The sequence below is a fragment of the Amblyomma mixtum genome, chromosome 4, assembly GCF_055824585.1.
Source record: "Amblyomma mixtum isolate Tamu chromosome 4, ASM5582458v1, whole genome shotgun sequence".
In the NCBI taxonomy this organism is placed as follows: Eukaryota; Metazoa; Arthropoda; class Arachnida; order Ixodida; family Ixodidae; genus Amblyomma; species Amblyomma mixtum.
The window spans coordinates 127,132,703-127,150,181 of NC_143015.1; the positions used below are offsets into that span (position 1 = coordinate 127,132,703).

Sequence of the window (17,479 nt, forward strand, 5' to 3'; positions counted from 1 at the left end):
TATTTTAATTTCTTTTCAAAAGTAACTGTAGTATAATGCCGTTATTTTGGATCAGTATTTCGTAATAAATTTAATTACAACCTTTTTAGCGAAAATTGATTACTAATGTTAATTAAATACCTGTAAAAAGTTATTTCGCCAGGCAGGCCTAGCTTCAAAGAAACACTACAAAAGAAAATGCCTTCACAAGTAGGCATTTGTACTCGCTATGTCACACTGACCAACGGTGGTAAATACGGTGCATCCCATGGAAAGAGCGATAGAGATGGCCGCCTGTCCGACGCCTCCGCTGCCGCCGTGGATGAGGAGGGCCTCTCGCGGCCGCATGTTGCCTCGTACCAGGAGAGCGTAGTAAGCGGATGGGTACGCCACGGGGACCGTGCAAGCCTCCTCGAGGCTCCAGGCGTCGGGAACCACCCACAGCCACTCCGGGTCAGCAGCAACCGACGTGGACACAGCCAGGGTGGGCGCTATACCCATGACTCTTCGACCGTGGGGATCGCGACCCGAAAATCCCCGGCCGAAATCGCCTCCCGAGGCTGCCACGTCACCTGCGCAGAAAGAAAGCTTACAAAGATTTCTTACTCTTTCTTCCGTGAGTAGACGTCAGAACATGAGGAATAATTACCGGCAAGAAAACAAAGAGCTATCAAAATGTCTGCATGACACTATACTGTAAAAGAGTTTGGAGACTGTGCAGAGATAATTCTATTAAGGCATATGAAGGCCATGCAGAGAAATTCGCATACAGTAATAGAGAGTTAATGCCATAACTCTGGTGAGCAGCGCAACCTGCTTAAAGTACGCAGAAAGCTTAACGTGCGTTTAAAATCATATGGGAATTCAAGAGTAGGAAGGGAGCCTTTGACTACTTTTTTAATGTCACGAGTAATTTATCGCAAACTGGCAAAAATGAAAATAGACGAAGAAGGGAACCACAGTTTTGAAAATGATCAAAAATTTATTGTCTGCCAGCTTTTGTCAGACCGGTAACTTCACGTTCCCCTTCTATGACGAGAGTTGAGGTTCCTGAGGCTAGCATGAGGCTTCCTTCATTCCGCAAAACCTCCACGAAACCTCAAAAAATACTTCTTAAGCCCAAGACCTCAACAAAACAAATCTCAGTGCTCATAACGGAGTAAAATAACCACGTGGTATATCGGTTACTGCTCTTAACACCACGTGATGGTCATTACCGAGATAAACAACGCAGAAAATAGGATACTCCCACCTGCCGCACGCAAAGCAATAAAATCTGCGGTCATTCGCCCATTCACTCACTGGGCAGCGCGCCCGGCGAAATGTTTCCGGTGGCAAGCCCGAGGTCGTGGAAGTTCAGCGGAGCATAATACACGTTGCAAAGGAGTTTTCTAGGGTGGCTGGCTGGGAGGCTGTATATCTGCGGAGATTCGCACCACTGGACGCTGGGAAAGTCACCACGATTCTGAAGGTTGAGGAAGGCGAACTGCGTGGTCCGCTGGAGGTCGTCATCTGCGATGAACGTGCCAAGAACGAAACAAATACGAAGACTTCGATTTAGAAAGAGCCACAGCTCAAAGGGAATGCTTACGGACTCGATCCTCAATTGCACTAATTATTTCACTGTTTTTTTTTTCTTACGATGAAATGAAGCCTCAAGTTAACACTGCCGACGTCATCATCTTGCGTTCACACTGTCTTACTTAGTTGCCACAAGTAGTATACGGCATCTGAGACATAAGTTTAGCCTTGCTTGTGCCAAAGGCGAGCTTATTCCTGCGCTGGGTTTGAAGTGCTGTCGACTAATACACGCTAATTTATTACGTAGAAATCACGGGGCGTCAATACCGACACTATACTTTTCTAACGGCCCTTATTTCATGCGCATTTGTAAGCTTTTCGACCACTAACCAGCTATGTTCATCCCCCATAGTGCTGTTCCCTTTAGACTTTCGTTGTCGCTTTTAAGTTCCAATTGGCAGGCAAAAATCCCAAATGAGAAATTTCGCAAAGACATTATGCTCGGGCCATCCCTGCCGCATCATACTTAAGGTAACTATAGCATGCTAAGAGCACTTTACACAAGGGTGAAATGCGGATAAAGGTACTAAGGGTGGAGTACTCACGCGGGTGCATTGTCAGGTGCCTGTAAGAACCCCACTGCCCGTCATGGTAGACATTCATCACGAGGTCTCTCTCGAGCAACTCGCTGAATGCCGCATCCCTGTCCCTGAAGCCATTAACCTTGCTTGAATTCTTCTTACTCGCATCAAATATGCACCTGTTGTGAATAAGCACAAAAATATGTGTATTGCCAGGTACCTGTGCCAGCTGTAGCTGTGTTACCGAATATAAAAAGGCACTGTTCTTGGACCCACTTCATCTCCTTCGCGCCTCTTACAGGTTGACCATTTTAACAAGATAATCCGCGGAGAACTCCGCATTCATCATCTCACTTGCATAAAGCCTCCGACATTCCTTTTCGAAACAATAACTTATAGCAATACAAACGGTAAGCAACCTGCCAAACAAAAGCAGATAGGTCATCTCTGTTCCCCAATAGCATGGGACGGAAACAGCGTCCGGAACGCAGAAGGTTTGCAGGTTTCTTTGTAACCAGCCCTCTAGACACTTTAAATAAATGTTAATGGCATCAAGTGACGCCTCCTTTTTTCCCGTATTTAAAGCTTTATGTGTATTCTCTACTGACGGCTGTTTTTAGCTATGCATATGGTGTTTTCCACCACTTGTTTTTCGTACGTAATTATGTGTGATAGATATAGAAGAATTATAAACTGAGCAATACAAGCTATGAATTGACAGAATGGTAAGATACATTCATGTGTCGCCACTATGTCATGAGTAAGTTTGAATGGCGCTTAAAAAAAATTTACACAATCCTCAACAATACTGCTAATCCGCTTCATTTTCTTTGGTTTGTATTGCGAACATTTTGGCATTTGCTGCGCTGTTTACATGCCGCTCTAAAACCCGTACACCGACACCCATCCGATGACTTGGGCGCAATTGAAATGATAGAAATGAATTTTATGAAGGAAGCCAACGGTGACCAAAATCAAGTAGCATAGGGAAATGTTTTCTCTTTCTTTTCATATGATTTCTGGTCGTAATGAGTGGAATAAAAATTGTGCAATTATTTTGTCCTTGAGATAAAATTGAAAATAAAGCAGAAAAAAAAAACACAACTACGTGCCTCCGGTTGGATCCGAAACCACTACCGCTCCTCTCTTTTTGCATTTCTTAATAAGCCGTAAAGACTGAAATCATCACATGAACAGATTTTCTTCGAATCTTAAAGAGTAACTGCTGTACAAATGGGGTCAAGAGGAGAGAAAAACCTAAAAGTTGTCAATCTTTACTGTATAGTTACGAGTCGTGCTGGCAATAATGTTCATATCTACGATATCGAAACTGGCTGCCGATTGAGAAAGTGGCTTCATTTCGACGTTTACCTTCTACAGCAGCGCGCATACTCCTCCGTCTACTGTTCACAGTGTTGTAGTCACCTTCTGAATAGCGGCCCCTTTTAGCTGTTTCATTACTTAAAGATGAGACTCAACCAGAACATGCAAACAACTATTAGGATGCTTACCTTATATTGGTTGTGCCCATCTCAGCTCGGAGGAAATTGATGAGACGAACGACACCACTATTTCCAGTATCGTCTGCAGCAAGCCACAAGTTCTGCCTCGTAGGCTTCCGTTCGCATTCTGAAGCGCGTGATTTCAGTGTCTCAACCCAGCTGAATTCTGCGTTGTTTGATCTAATCACTTCTTGCGGTGTTGCTTCGGCGACAACAGTCACTTTTCTGAACAGAAACAGTGTGCGCCAGTTGTTAGACTTCAGTCCCACGAGCTTCAGTCCGCAGGCTTCAAGAGCTCTTATCACACTCTCGTTTGTATGATGCGTAACTGCAGCCTCGCAAACCTCCCGCAAAAATATCTCTGCGGGTGTCAAGGCTGTGCGTAGACACAGAATCAGAAATCCCCGTTCTTTGCATCGGGAGGACAGTTGTAAGGCCAATCTTTCAAGACTGTTTGGAAGCCTGGAGCCAGCCCACGAAATGACTATATCAGCATCTGGCAGTTCGTTTGTGGAGGCACATAGTGGATCGCATGAAGCCACCCTCACGCCTTCCGGCAACTGCAGCGAACCAAGACAGTCCGGTCGTGGATGGACTACGGTGTAGTCAACCTTGAGCAGGGCATTGGATAAAGGGAGGAGTTTTAGCACTCTCGAAGCTAAGAGCAAGTTGCTTTCTTCGAATGCCAGTTCCAGCACTCGGATCTTCCTAGCATCCATGTTTTCCATAGCGACGTCGAGAAGGTGCCTGAAGGGATTTTCTTCTAAAATGGCAGTGTTGAGGACGTCTAAGTCAAGGTCATTCTTGTGTTCGGTCACCTCCCTCCGCACGACCGATTCCAATGAAAAAATGCAATCTCCCAGCTTCCTTTGTACGGTGATCAGTAGAAGTAGTAGGCCGCAGTTCATGTCATATTTCTGAAGGTATCGGGGGAGTAATTCTTCTTGGAAATTACAATGATCCTCTCTTAGTCCTGAGAAAAGAGGCATTGTCTCGCCGCATACCTCCAGGATTTGTCGGACGACACAGTTACACAACTCGACGTAATCACGCAGGGGCGTCTGTCGTTGCTGTTTCGCCGGCCCATCGTCAAAGTACGGCACAAACACGTATTCTTCCAGTCGCGGTGTCGGCTGTGCGGCACGCTGTGGCGGGATAGTAGTCTTGAGGCCCCGGATGGTGATACCTCCAGCGCGGCAAGTGTTGAGACAACTATCGTAGGTGATTTGTAGGCCTGCAGAACAGAAAAATTTGAAATTTGAAGAGCTACAGACAATGGCTTCTCGTTTCTCAGAAAGAAAGAGCAAATGTTAAGTTTTCGTCTCAGAGCGCGGACATAATGTCCCAGATTTGCTAGCCAGTTTATCTTCTCATATCCAGTGGAAGTTGTGAAGGACGAAACCGCGCGGTAACGGTGTCGCTTCCCATGGACACTGGTTAGATTTGGCTGGAAAAGATAAATGATAAAAAGTTGTAGGGTTTTAACGTAGTTAAACCGAGTAGACTTGCGAAAGCATATGTTTAGCCTGGTTGGCTCATGGTTTTGCTTTGCTGGGTTGTCGGCATGTCTGGCGACGATATTACGAGTATTTCGATAGGAGTATTAGATGCTTTATGAATACGACGACGTGCAATGCACAGCGCGAGAGTCCATATATTATTAGTTCAAATTTATTATTAGTTTAAGAAGACGGCGATGCGCAATGCACAGCGCGAGATTGCGTATATTAGTTCGATAATACTATTAGTCGAAGAACACGACGATGTGCAATGCACAGCGCGAGAGTGTTTCATGCCAGCACGAGACGCGATCGGCTGCTGCGATGTCATGGTGCTCTTGTGCAGTGGCTAGCGAATTATCTATTCCCGCCGCCGCTGGTTCGAATCGCCAGCTGTGGCAATATTTATTTGTTTATGGTGTGGCCAAGGTCACCCTCAAGGCCAAGCTTCACACAAACTCGATGAGCTGGTAGTACCTCGTGAAGTTGTGCTTTCGCACTAAAACAGTAGCACCTTGTTTAACTTTATCAAGATGGGAAGGACTTAGGGCTACCGAACAGAAGCCTTAAATAAGCGTCGTTAGAGAGAGCCTAAGGTTTGCACGGGTAGGCGCAACCCACGTGTGCTGTGTCTGTTACGTCCCAACGCATTTACACATAGGGCAGATGCAATTGGTGCGGGCACCAAAAGCTTACCCAGCTCACTTACTTTTTAAAAAAGCATCGCATGCAGCGTGATCATGGTTTGAAGCAGAAGACGCTACCAACGATGTTTAACTGACCCTCGTACTCCTGCATTAGTTTTCGTTTTATTTTTTTTTTCGGTACTTATTTTTCATAGCCAAGGCAGATGCGCAGGCAACATGACTGCAGAAATTATTTGCTGGTACGCATTACAGAAGGCTACAGCAGTAACTCGAAAAAATAACATTGCAGTGTCCACATTGTAGCTTTCACCTCTGAAATATCAGACATTATAAGGGTGAAGATACTCTCTATGTGAAAGCTTGTGCGTGCGTATGAATGCCTACTAACAATTGTATACGTAAATGAAGCGGCTTTGTTCCAGCATAAGGACTGATATGAATTTGCTAAAGCTCGTGTATTATTTTTAAATTACAAGTTTCTTCAGCTACGTACACATATCCTGATATTGTTTATTTTTATCGCAGTGACTTTGCTTGGTTTCTTTTCTCGTTTTAATATTCGCAGCAGCTGGAAACTGCCGCACTTTTAGGACATAACCAAATTAGAAAGCTTAGCACTGACCTCCATCTTTAGCTGCCCGGACGGCTTGAACGTGAACTTGAGGGTCAATGTTACACGACTGGATCTTCGCCAACACACTGAATGTTCGTTGCAGGTCCAAAAAGGCTTTGAACTGAAGCATGCCGTCGATGAAGGTCACCCAGTTGTCCTCCCACTTGACCTTGCCGTACGGAACTGAGTTAAAGACAAAGAAAGCAGTGGCTTCACACTACTCCACAGTGCACTAGATATACGTGGAAATGGACGACTAATCACACGGCAGCCTGCGAGAAGAATCGTAGAAGGCTGCACATCATCGCATATTTAATCGGCGGCTGCATCATCTTTGTTTAACGCTACAGCAAATAAAAAAAACACTTGTATATTTACCTACAATCTTAACAGATTGAACTCCTTAAATCCCGTTTTTTTTTTAAAGAACAAGGCTCCGTCCTTTTAAGTACAGTGCTGATGCAACGAGTGCACTGCGAGTACAGCGCTCGTCTTGTCTCCTTCTATAATCCTTGTCGTTCGCGCTGGTAGACTCAGCATGGCACGCTACAAACTAGTCAAAATATCTATTCTCCTGCAATAAGGAGCACGTTGACTCAGATTCTCAGAACCGTTTATAACCAGATAAGTCTACAAGAAAGAAACGCTAGCTGCTGAGAGGGTCAAGCGAGAGACGAACCGTCTAAGCTAGCCTTGAGTATGCTCTGGAATGCTCCGCGATACTCGTAGCCACGAAGCCTAAGCTCCTTGTAGACGTCCTCGGCGTTCAGCTCGTAGGTCAGAATGTCAGTGGGCAAACCCCGTGAGTCTTGGTGGGGGATCATCTGTCCGTCTTCGATGATGTGAGCGCGACCGCTTGCCACCAGTGTCCCGGCCTCGCTGATCTCGAACTCCCCGGAGGCTGGCAAGAAGTTCACCAGAAAGCGCACATGATCTGCGTGGAAACGATTAGGGTGTAAGCTACGCAGAATGCTGTGCTTGTTTCCTTATCGTGAATCCTAATAGTAGACATGGTCCTCTATATTTATTTTGCAATTTTCCTCTTTTGTAGACAGCTAACAAATGCCATCTCTAGAAATCAAAGCCATTATAAGGATGCTGAACTTTCCCAGGACTGAACTTAGCCAGCGAGTGTAAATTCACGCTATTTTATTTTTTGTTACACCTGCCTCGCTTGAGTCTATGACAAGATGGAAACAAAAAATGCACGAGTAAATGCTGACAGCCAGCAGCGTACGAGATACGAGGTCTGTTAGAAAAGTATCCGACTTTATTTTTTTTTTCCGAACACCTGATGGATATGAAACAAGCGCGCTTGCATCACGTGACATTGAACCTTCGTGCGCATGCACGAATTTTTTCCCGCCTGCCGATAGCGTCAGCCGCTGGGAAGCAGCATTTGAGTGAGGCGGTGCGCAGTGCTGTCGTCGGTTTTTTATTGCAAGGAAAATGGCGGAGTGACAGGAGCAGCGCTACTCCATCAAATTTTGCCATGAACTCAGCGACAGCCAAGTGGAAACCATTCGGAATATTCAGACGGCTTTCGGTGAAGATGCTATGAGTAGCACACAGATTAAGCAGTGGTACAATTGATTTAAAGATGGCCGCACATAGGTGGAGAGCGAGCCACACTCCGGTCGGCCATCAACATGCCGAAATGACCAGGTAATTGCCGAACTGAACGCTGTGGTGATGCGGGACCGCCGCGTGACTATCCGAGAAATTGAGGAAGAGGTGGACATGAGCAATTTTTCCGCACATTCCATTATCACCGAAGATTTGGCCATGGAGAGAATTGCGGCGAAATTCGTGCCGAAGCTGCTCACGGTGGAGCAAAAGCAGCTTCGTGTTGAAGTTTCACAGGACATGCTGGATTCCGCAAACAGTGACCCCGACTTAATGAACATCATAATAACTGGTAACGAGTCTTGGGTGTACAGGTACGACCCGGAAACCAGATCCCAGTCGTCACAGTGGAAGCATTCCACGTCATCAAGACTTCAGAAGGCCCGCCAAGTGCGCAGCAATGTAAAAGTGATGCTGACTGCTTTCTTTGGCACCCTCTGTGTGGCAGACCACGAGTACGCACTCCACAGGGTCAAACAATGACCAAAGAGTGCTACAGGGATGTCCTTTGTTGCCTACGTGATGCTGTGCGGCCCAGGAACCCGGAGTTGAGGTCAACAGGAAAGTGGTGCATCCATCACGACAATGCTCCCGCACATTCCTCGCACTTGATTCAGACTTTTTTGGCGAAAAACCAGACTCCTGTAGTTCAACACACTCCTTACTCTCCTGATATGGCCCCTCCGATTTCTGGCTGGTTCCCAAAATCAAAAGGCCATTTAAAGGAGCGCGATTTCAGACAAGGAAGAACATTATGGCTGCAACGACAGCTGAGCTAAACTCCATTCCGAAAGGGGCCTTTTCGGAATACTTCCCAAAATGGCAGCACCGCTGGGAGAAGTGTGTGGAGTCCCAAGTAGACTACTTTGAAGGTGACTAGGTTTGGAACGCTCCAGTTATGCAAGTTTTTTTTTCTACGGCCAAAGGTCGGATACTTTTCTAACAGACCTCGTATTATTAAAGCAGAAGGAAATGCACAGTAAAAACACCTAAGCTGCAAATCGCAGATTTTGAAAATTCTTTCAAAGGAAGAGCTGAAGTGCCACAAGAAGATAGTACCAAATGCCTATATTGCGCGAAATAAAAGCTATTTGCGCAAGACGGTACGAGGACAGAGAGGAGAAATTTTCAGTCCGATGTTACTTCTTCAGGACGATGGTTTCGAAGATTCGATGCAGCTATCAAGTGACTGAAATCGCGGTGAGTTTACGTGTGCGAGACGTTAAAATATTCAGGCGCTTCGTCCAGTCCTTTACTGTCTTGTTCTTTTTATACCCGGCGCATTTGTGCTAAAGATCCAAAAATGAAATACCAACCAGCCCCATTGGACGCATTTTTAAAATAATCAGTACGACGAAATGGGGAGAGTGGGTTATCACATCTCGGTCATGTCAGTAATATTTTAAAAGAACAGCCCTTATTTTTAGCCATTCCAATTAGCTCACATCAAAGACCTCACTGCTTCTCCAAAAGGTAAAGGCTCATTTGAGGATAGGGCGGGTAAGAGTTTTGCAGTAAGTGACGATGTCTAGTGGAGGAATCTACGCTACCAGATGCGGTAAATGCCGCGAAATTCAAAATATATGTCCTGTTTGGCAAGACTGTCTTACAAATTAATTATATTTTTTTTTACCGGAAGAGCGAACACTTGGATGCAGGTAATATGAAGGAACAATAACCCCAAGACTTCATTTGTCTCCGTGCAATCCTTTACTCCTCGGAAACTTGCTTTCAGTGTCCACAGACAAAGAGTAATGCAATGAAGAAAGAGTTAATGGAATAGCCTATCTTTAAGGTACCCGGATATTCACTCCGTATTGCTTGCCATAGAAGCAAAGCCACTATTACTACACTGATATCAGGTATTGTACAAAAAGCAACGGTTTTTTACCATTCTTGCCAAGATGAATAAAAAGCAAATTTAGTTGCGTAAGACATTAGACTGGCGGTCTACCCCACAGATGTATGCAAAGTCTGCGTTTAACCATGAGCCAGCACGCTATGTAAATGTCTTTTAGGATGAGGATCACCGCTCTTGGGCATGATGGTGACCCTGTGGAAAGTGACGTCCTCGAACTCCACCGGTACCTGGTGGAAGCGCTTGCCGCAGCGCTTGGTCATTGATTTCCAGACCAACACCATGTAGCCGGACGGTGGAAAAATTACGCGTCCGTCAAGCTGGTGGCCGGCCAAGTACGCGTCCCCTTTGTTGGACTCGAGGTTAATCTCTACGACCTCCTCGGACAACTGCGTATATGTATAGTGAAACAATTTACTCTCAGGCAAATGCAGCTCAACCTAAATTTCTGTCTCCCCTTGTTACGCCTGAGCCTTGTTCCTCCAACCTTCCAAACGGATGTACAGTGAAACAATTTACTCAGTAAAATGCAGCTCCACCCAAATTTCTGCCTCCTCCTGTTACGCCTGAGCCTTCTCCCTCCAACCTTCCGTCTGAAGGGTTGGAGGAAAACGCACATCCGATCACGGAGAAGCGGTGGCGCTCGCTACACGGGACAAGTTTAAGGAGGAAACGTTTTCTTGGTAAAGAAACCTAGTAGTTATATTCGTGAAGGAACTTAAGTGTAAGTTTGGGCTTGTTAGTTTGTCATGACGGAAGCCTAGACCACTCTAGGGACGAGGTCACAACGAAGGAAGGCACTTGGGACATGTGTCTTCCTTTCTTGTGTCCTATTCCCTTAGCTCGCTTTACGCTTCGGTCCTGTAGGAACCAGACTCTTGTTATCACTATATGTACAGTCTTTGTCAAAAGTAACCAGGCTGCATGGTTTGCAGCCTGGTTTGCAGCCAGGCTGCATGGTTTGCAGCCTTCTAGCTTGTACATTGGAGCCCTTACAACTTCTCAGAAGCTGATACGGTCGTTAAAGGTAAGGACTGGAGGTCTTCTTACCTTTCAACCCCTTTTGATCTCTAGAAAAGCCACAAGGGCTCTGCTGTACGAGCTAGAAGCAAACCCTGCAGCCTGGTTACTTTTAACAAAGACGGTACATATGACGCGTCCTTTCGTTCCAAATTCGGCTGGGAAGCAAACTGTATACTGTCGGTTCAAGGCAGGCAAATGCATTTATTGCCTAACCTGCCCAGAGCCAGCGAAGTCGTTCCAGTTTGCAACCATCCACCGCTGCGAGTGGTCCCAGCTGACCAGGTGTCCGATGCTGGGCGTGCCGCGTGGCACCGGGACTGGCACTGGTGGGTAGAGCGGGGAAAGGTCCAACTGCACGCCGAGCGTGTGCAGCTTGCCCAGCGAGTTGAGGAAGAAGGTCAGGTTATCCGTGTCCCGCTTCATTAGGCCCACGCAGGTGGCGCTGGAGCACAGGACACGCCTTAGTATCGGCTGCGCACGGTGGAAAAGAAATAAAAGGCAGTGGCATCACATCATGGCGGAAGCATGTGCAGATCCATGAAAGAACTCCTCTCTTTTCGCCACTCGAGGCCACATATCCTCCTGGTACAGTATGTAACGCTTTATTTTACACCCTGCTGTTCTGGCTTTGTCATTCCATTTCCAGTGCCTCCAATGGCACAGCAGCCGAATTATATGTATTGACAGATATCAGAGAATGTACTGAGAAATATTGTTATAAAGTAAGGTTCATGTGTGACCACATTTGCATAAAGCAAAAAAAAAAGAGCTCGTGAGTTATCGGTTATGATGCACTATTGCCAACCCCACTGAACATGCTTAATGTTTATATGAAGCAGGAATCAAGTGTGAGCACCACCTCAGTACCGGGCACTCACATCGTCCAATTTTCGCAGTATTTTTATATGACGTGCTCGACTGGCGTACGCACGATTTGCATGTATTCGTACGGCCGGATACAGGTCCACCGTAGAGGTGAGCCTAGATCCATGAACACCACCCTTTGGACTTCCTCGATGAGCAACTTCGCCTTTTCTGGCCTTTTTTTTCAGCTAAGTTAAAAGGTAATCAAGAAATTATCACGTATCGTTTCTGTTCAATGATTTATAAAACCAAATTTTTAGTGATGTGGTCAGCGAAGTAGTGAAGCCCTGAGCGGGCTTCCCCCAGGTGCTGCTTTTTAAAGGACCATAGACAACCAAGTTTAATTATACAGGGCGTTTCACCTAAGACTTTCTGCAATTTTAAAAATAAGCTATTTGAGTTAGATGCGCGCTTTTTCTGGCATAGCTTTGTGAGCGGTGTAGTACATCATAATGAAGCTAAGACGTGCTAACTAGCAGGCTTCTTAACCAACATTTAATAGTTAACTTTTAAACTATTACCGTTGGGCTCCTTAATTATTGAGAGGCATGTAGCACACCGTAAGTGATGTCCATATCCGTTTTTAGAATTTCAAGAACGCGATTATCCTCGGCGCTGTGGCCCAACAAATTCTGGCTATCTCGACGAATTAGGTTCACTGGAGAGGTTGCTTTACCTGCAAGCTTCTCAAACCGCATGTATTTTGGCGCAATATAGGCGAAATTTGTTGGGCCGCAGCGCCGAGGATAATCGCGTTCTCGAAATTCTAAAAAAAGATATGGACATTACTTACAGTGGGCTACATGCCTCTCAATAATTAAGGAGCCCAACGGTAATAGTTTAAAAGTTAACTATTAAATATTGGTTAACGAGCCTGCTAGTTAGCACGCCTTAGCTGCATTATGATGTACTACACCACTGACAATGCTATGCCAGAAAAAGCACGCATCTAATTCAAATAGCTTATTTTTAAAAATTGCAGAAAGTCTTAGGTGAAACACCCTGTATGTTTGCTTCTTTCAGATGATCCGTTATACATTAGATTGGTTTGGTTTGGTTTATCGGGGTTCAACGTCCCAAAGCGACGCAGGCTATGGGGGATGGCGTAGCGAAGGGCGCCGGAAACATCGACAACCTGGGACTCTTTAACGTGCACTGACATCGCACAGTACACGGGTTTCTAGAATTTCGCCTCCATCGAAATTTGGCCGCCGCAGCCGGGATCGAACCCGAGTCTTTCGGGCCAGCAGCCCAGCGCTATAACCACTGAGCCACCGCGGCGGGGTGTTATACATTAGAATAAATGTTTCATGACGTCCTATCCATCTACAACCGTTACAATTTATTATTGAATTTCTTTTCTCATGCTATTCAGGTTTCCGTTTCATCAATGGAATGATAGCTCTGACGCGTTCGAAATCTTTAGGTCACTTGATGCCGAAAAAAATGCGGTCTATTAACTAACACGTTGTTTTTACTTACTACAACATTAAGGCAAGCCTACTTCAGGAGCTAGAAGGACATAGAACACGTATCAGCGGCTATATTGTGTTTTTTTGTGTGTGTGTCTCGCGTAACCAAATACTCCGAACACGACACAGATGTTGTTCAGGTGATGAGACCGAAAAGAAAACTCAGTGAAGAAGAAATTAAATTTTCATTATTTGGAGATTCGTATTCGAATACTATGTGATGGATCATATATTGAAATATGAAAATCATCATTTGAAAGAAGAATACCGAACTAAAATTAGGTGTTTATGGTCACTTATTACATTCCGTTGTGTTTGTAAATTCTTTGTCTATTTTTTTTAATTTGTGAAAGAACGTTTTTCTGCTATCATGCCCAGCCTGCTGTATGTCAAAGTTGAAAGGCGCACCATCTGTAAATGAAACAAATACAGCAGAGCAACGCGTATTTGCCTTACTTCACGAACAGCGCGACTAGACTCAACTATACACGATATCACGCGTGAGCTCGAGCATCCTTGAAATCTAGAAGAAAGACAATCTTTCATACGTCGCCCAAAGACGGCAGGTTGGAAGCAGTAAGTTGATGCAAGTCAAATTATTTCGAAGAAAATGAGCACGCGTTCTCCAAAGTTTCTGTCCGTGTTCAACACCCGCTATTTCTTTAAAAATGGATGTTGTTTCGCCTACCTTTCAAGGCGAGCAAGTAAGTCCACAGACTCCAGAACTTTGGTGTGTAACTACGTCGGGCGCCTAAGCACAATTATGGTGCTTGACTGCTGACCCAAAAAACGCGGGTTCGATCCCGGCCGCAGCGGCTAGAATTTCTTTGGAGGAAAAAATTCTAGAGGCCCGTGTTACTGTGCGATGTCAGTGCACGTTAAAGAACCCCAGGTGGTCGAAATTTCCGGAGCCTTTCACTACGGCGTCTCTCATAGCCTTAGTCGCTTCGGGACGTTAAACCCCATAAACCAACCAACCAACCATACTTCTCAATTCTCTACCCACATTTGCGTTAAATCCTTTCCGTTCTAACTCCTATCCAAGTTCAGGAGAGTCTTTTAAAGTGAGATACACTGCGCACACTAGCTTTTCCTTTTCGTCGCAATAATCAGGAACTCGTCGATGTGCTCCGACCTCACCGCCGATTGGCTTCGGACTTCAGCGCTAGACTCTATATTTCTGTCCAAAAATTGGACGGTCGACGGCCACACGTTTTTCAAATATTAGAACGGGTATTCACCTGCAAAAGGCAGTGTGGTGCGACCTCTATCAGGATGGCATCCTTTGGGACGTGCTGGAGAGCCTCGTGGAAGAGTACCGGCACAACAAGATTGTTTACGTGATACTCGACCGAACAGTACTGGGCGGTAGGATCACACCATCGGCCTCTCTGGCACCGAAGAACTGATCCAGCGCTCGCTTCGACGCTTCGGCTTCAGCACTATCTGCTCAAGAAAACAAGAAAGCAAAATTCCAAGTACTTAAGGAATGCACCACAAGTATGCCATGTTCCTCCCAGTTATGAGCTGTCGTTTTACAGTGATCTTTGACCAACTAGTAAAAAATCACCCTGAGGTCGTGCGTAATTGAATGTAGAGCTTCTGAAAGAAAGCTCAATCTTGAGCTTGCATCCATTTCATTGGCCCCTAGTTTCAATAACAGCATTTATTTAAGCAGCGTTGTAGCTTTCATTGCGACTGCATTATTACATCCGCAACAAAAGGAAACGCAGAAAAGAGAACTGAAATTCTAGCATAAAAACACGAATATATTAGCTCCTGGACAGGAAATACAAGAGAGTTGGATGAATGCTTCTAAAAGGCAGCCTTCGGCATGAATTTGAGCTGTGCAAGTATTGAGAATCTGTACAGTAATTTCATTTCATTTTGTTGCTTGTCTTTCAAGTTTTTTTTTTGCTCGTGTTTCATTTCTTGCTGAGAGTGGAAAGCTGGTGCATAAAAGCGATAGCGATAAAAAAACTCACGACAAGCAAAAAAATCGATAGACGCACGTTAGTGTGGTTTCTCTTGTGTGGCTATAGCTCGCGCAGAAAGCATACATGTTCCGAGGTATTTATTGAACTAAACATTTCTTTGAGATCCACATTAGTCGTTAATGCTAGCGCACTGGAAATTCATACTGAGCACTTCTTGGCAAGAAAAGAAATGTCTAATTTAAAAAGGTATTCTCCTGTTTTTACGGGAGCAATAGTATAATTTGAAAGCGATATGAAAAATTTGGTGTTGTTCCCACCTGCGGAATTTAACAGGGTCACCAATGGCAGCCGGTTTGCGTAGGATTTCTCATGCTAAATCACGGGCCCTTCAGAGGGGTGCGCCATTTGTAGGTTATCATGGAGCTCCCTTACAGCAGCCACGTGAAGTGGTTATTGCAGTAACCTCTTCAGCTCGAACGAAGGTCATTTGGCTAATGGATAACACGCCTCACCCCCCCCCCCCCCCCGACACACACACACACAAATTGTTAGACTTGAGAAAAGAACCAATAATCAACGTGACAGGTTGCTTCAGACAATGACAAATGTAAGAATAAACCAAAATCGAATAAATTTGGTTCCACGTAGACGGAAACCATTACCCGGCCCGTGTCTCCGGACACCTCACCTTCTGCAAGGCATCCCGGAAAGCTGGAGCGATTCTTTCCATGTGCTCGCTATGGAAGGCGACGTTGTTGCTGTCTACCTCCCGGGCAAACACACCTTCCGCACTGAGCTCTCGAACCAACTCAGACACGGGTTCGGCTGGACCAGACACAGTCGTCGAGTCTTCGGCGTTGTGGCACGCTAGGACGACACCATCACGGCAGCGCTTCCTCGCCTCTTCGCGTTTCAGTCCTGCCGAAAAAGCAGCCGTGACAAGCCACGTATCATGATGTATACGCTATATAAACATCGTCATATAGTCGGAAACGCGAACATGGCTGAATCAAAAGAAAAAAAGATAGAACCGCATGACGTGACAGCCACGTTGCTACTGCGCTTACATCTAGGGTGATACCTACAACCTTACTGGCGTCTGTGATAAGGAACACTGCCGTCTAGACCAAGCTATAGCTCTACTAATTCTTCGACGCTAGAATGCCCTCGTACTGCGTTGTGGTTTCTTGCTATGCATAAACACCGAGCGTTGCTAATAAACAAACTCTTATTCACCCGTTTACTTGCGCTTGTCTTTACTACCAACGACGAGGACAGGGACCAAGTTATCAACGTCGACTTTAAGCGACAGCACATGCGCCTGTAATGCTTTCACCGCCGCCAGTGTCCGCGACCTTGTCAAGTACTGGTTGCACAGCATGCAGGGCACTCCGCTGTATGTTTCCCCGTCTCGTTCCTCGCCAGCTCCTAGTAGAAGCGATTCTTCTGTCGCTTCGCTTCGGCTACTGACTACCCGGTTTCTAGTCCTTCCGCTGCGGCCGACACAAAAGGTTGTCGTGTGCTGTGCAATGTCAGTGTACGTTAAAGATCCCCAAATGGCCAAAATTATTCCGGAGCCCTGCACTGTGACACGTCTAAGGCGTTAGGAACTCTGAAATGAGCCCCTCCCAGTTCGATGGGCGCAAAGTTCATTAAAGAATATAATGTTTTTCATCACCGTGGCCGCCCATCTTCCTCTCCTTTTCTTTCACTTCCACCTTGCTTTCTCCTTCATGGCAAGGTTGAGGTGTTCGCGATGAAGTTAGGCGGTTATGCGCCTTTCATTTAATGGAAACCAATTTTCATGTTTCGCGTCCTTGTGTTTGTGTCTTGGCTGTGTTTCTCGCCTTTGTACACCGTGTTTCATGGACAAAAATGCGTTGTATGGTCTAGGGATTCATGGCGCCCTTGCTCTCGTCTAAAACTTAAAGCATACGTCATTTATTCGGAAAGAGTGCGTGGTGGTCCTGTGTGACTCAGAAGCCATTGTCGCTTCTGTAAGACGTGCGTCTTTGACCTCCTTATGTTTCAATTTCTATCTTTCTGCCGCCGCGGTGGCTCAGCGGTTATGGTGCTCGGCTGCTGACCCGAAAGACGCGGGTTCGATCCCGGCTGCGGCGGTTGAATTTGTTTGGAGGAGAAATGGCGGTTGAATTTCTTTGGAGGAGAAATTCTAGAGGCCCGTGTACTGTGCGATGTCAGTGCACGTTAAAGAACCCCATCTGGTCGAAATTTCCGGAGCCCTCCACTACGGCGTCGCTCATAGCCTTAGTTGCTTTGGGACGTTAAACCCCATAAAACCAAAACCAAATCCTATCTTTCTGCACGTGGTAATGATATTTGCCTGTACTAACTAC

At 45.7% G+C, this 17,479-nt stretch overlaps 1 pseudogene; it reads right to left on the reverse strand.

Annotated features, from left to right (window-relative positions):
• LOC149348174 (fatty acid synthase-like) overlaps positions 1-17,479 on the reverse strand; it is a 52,301-nt pseudogene that overhangs the window by 8,368 nt on the left and 26,454 nt on the right.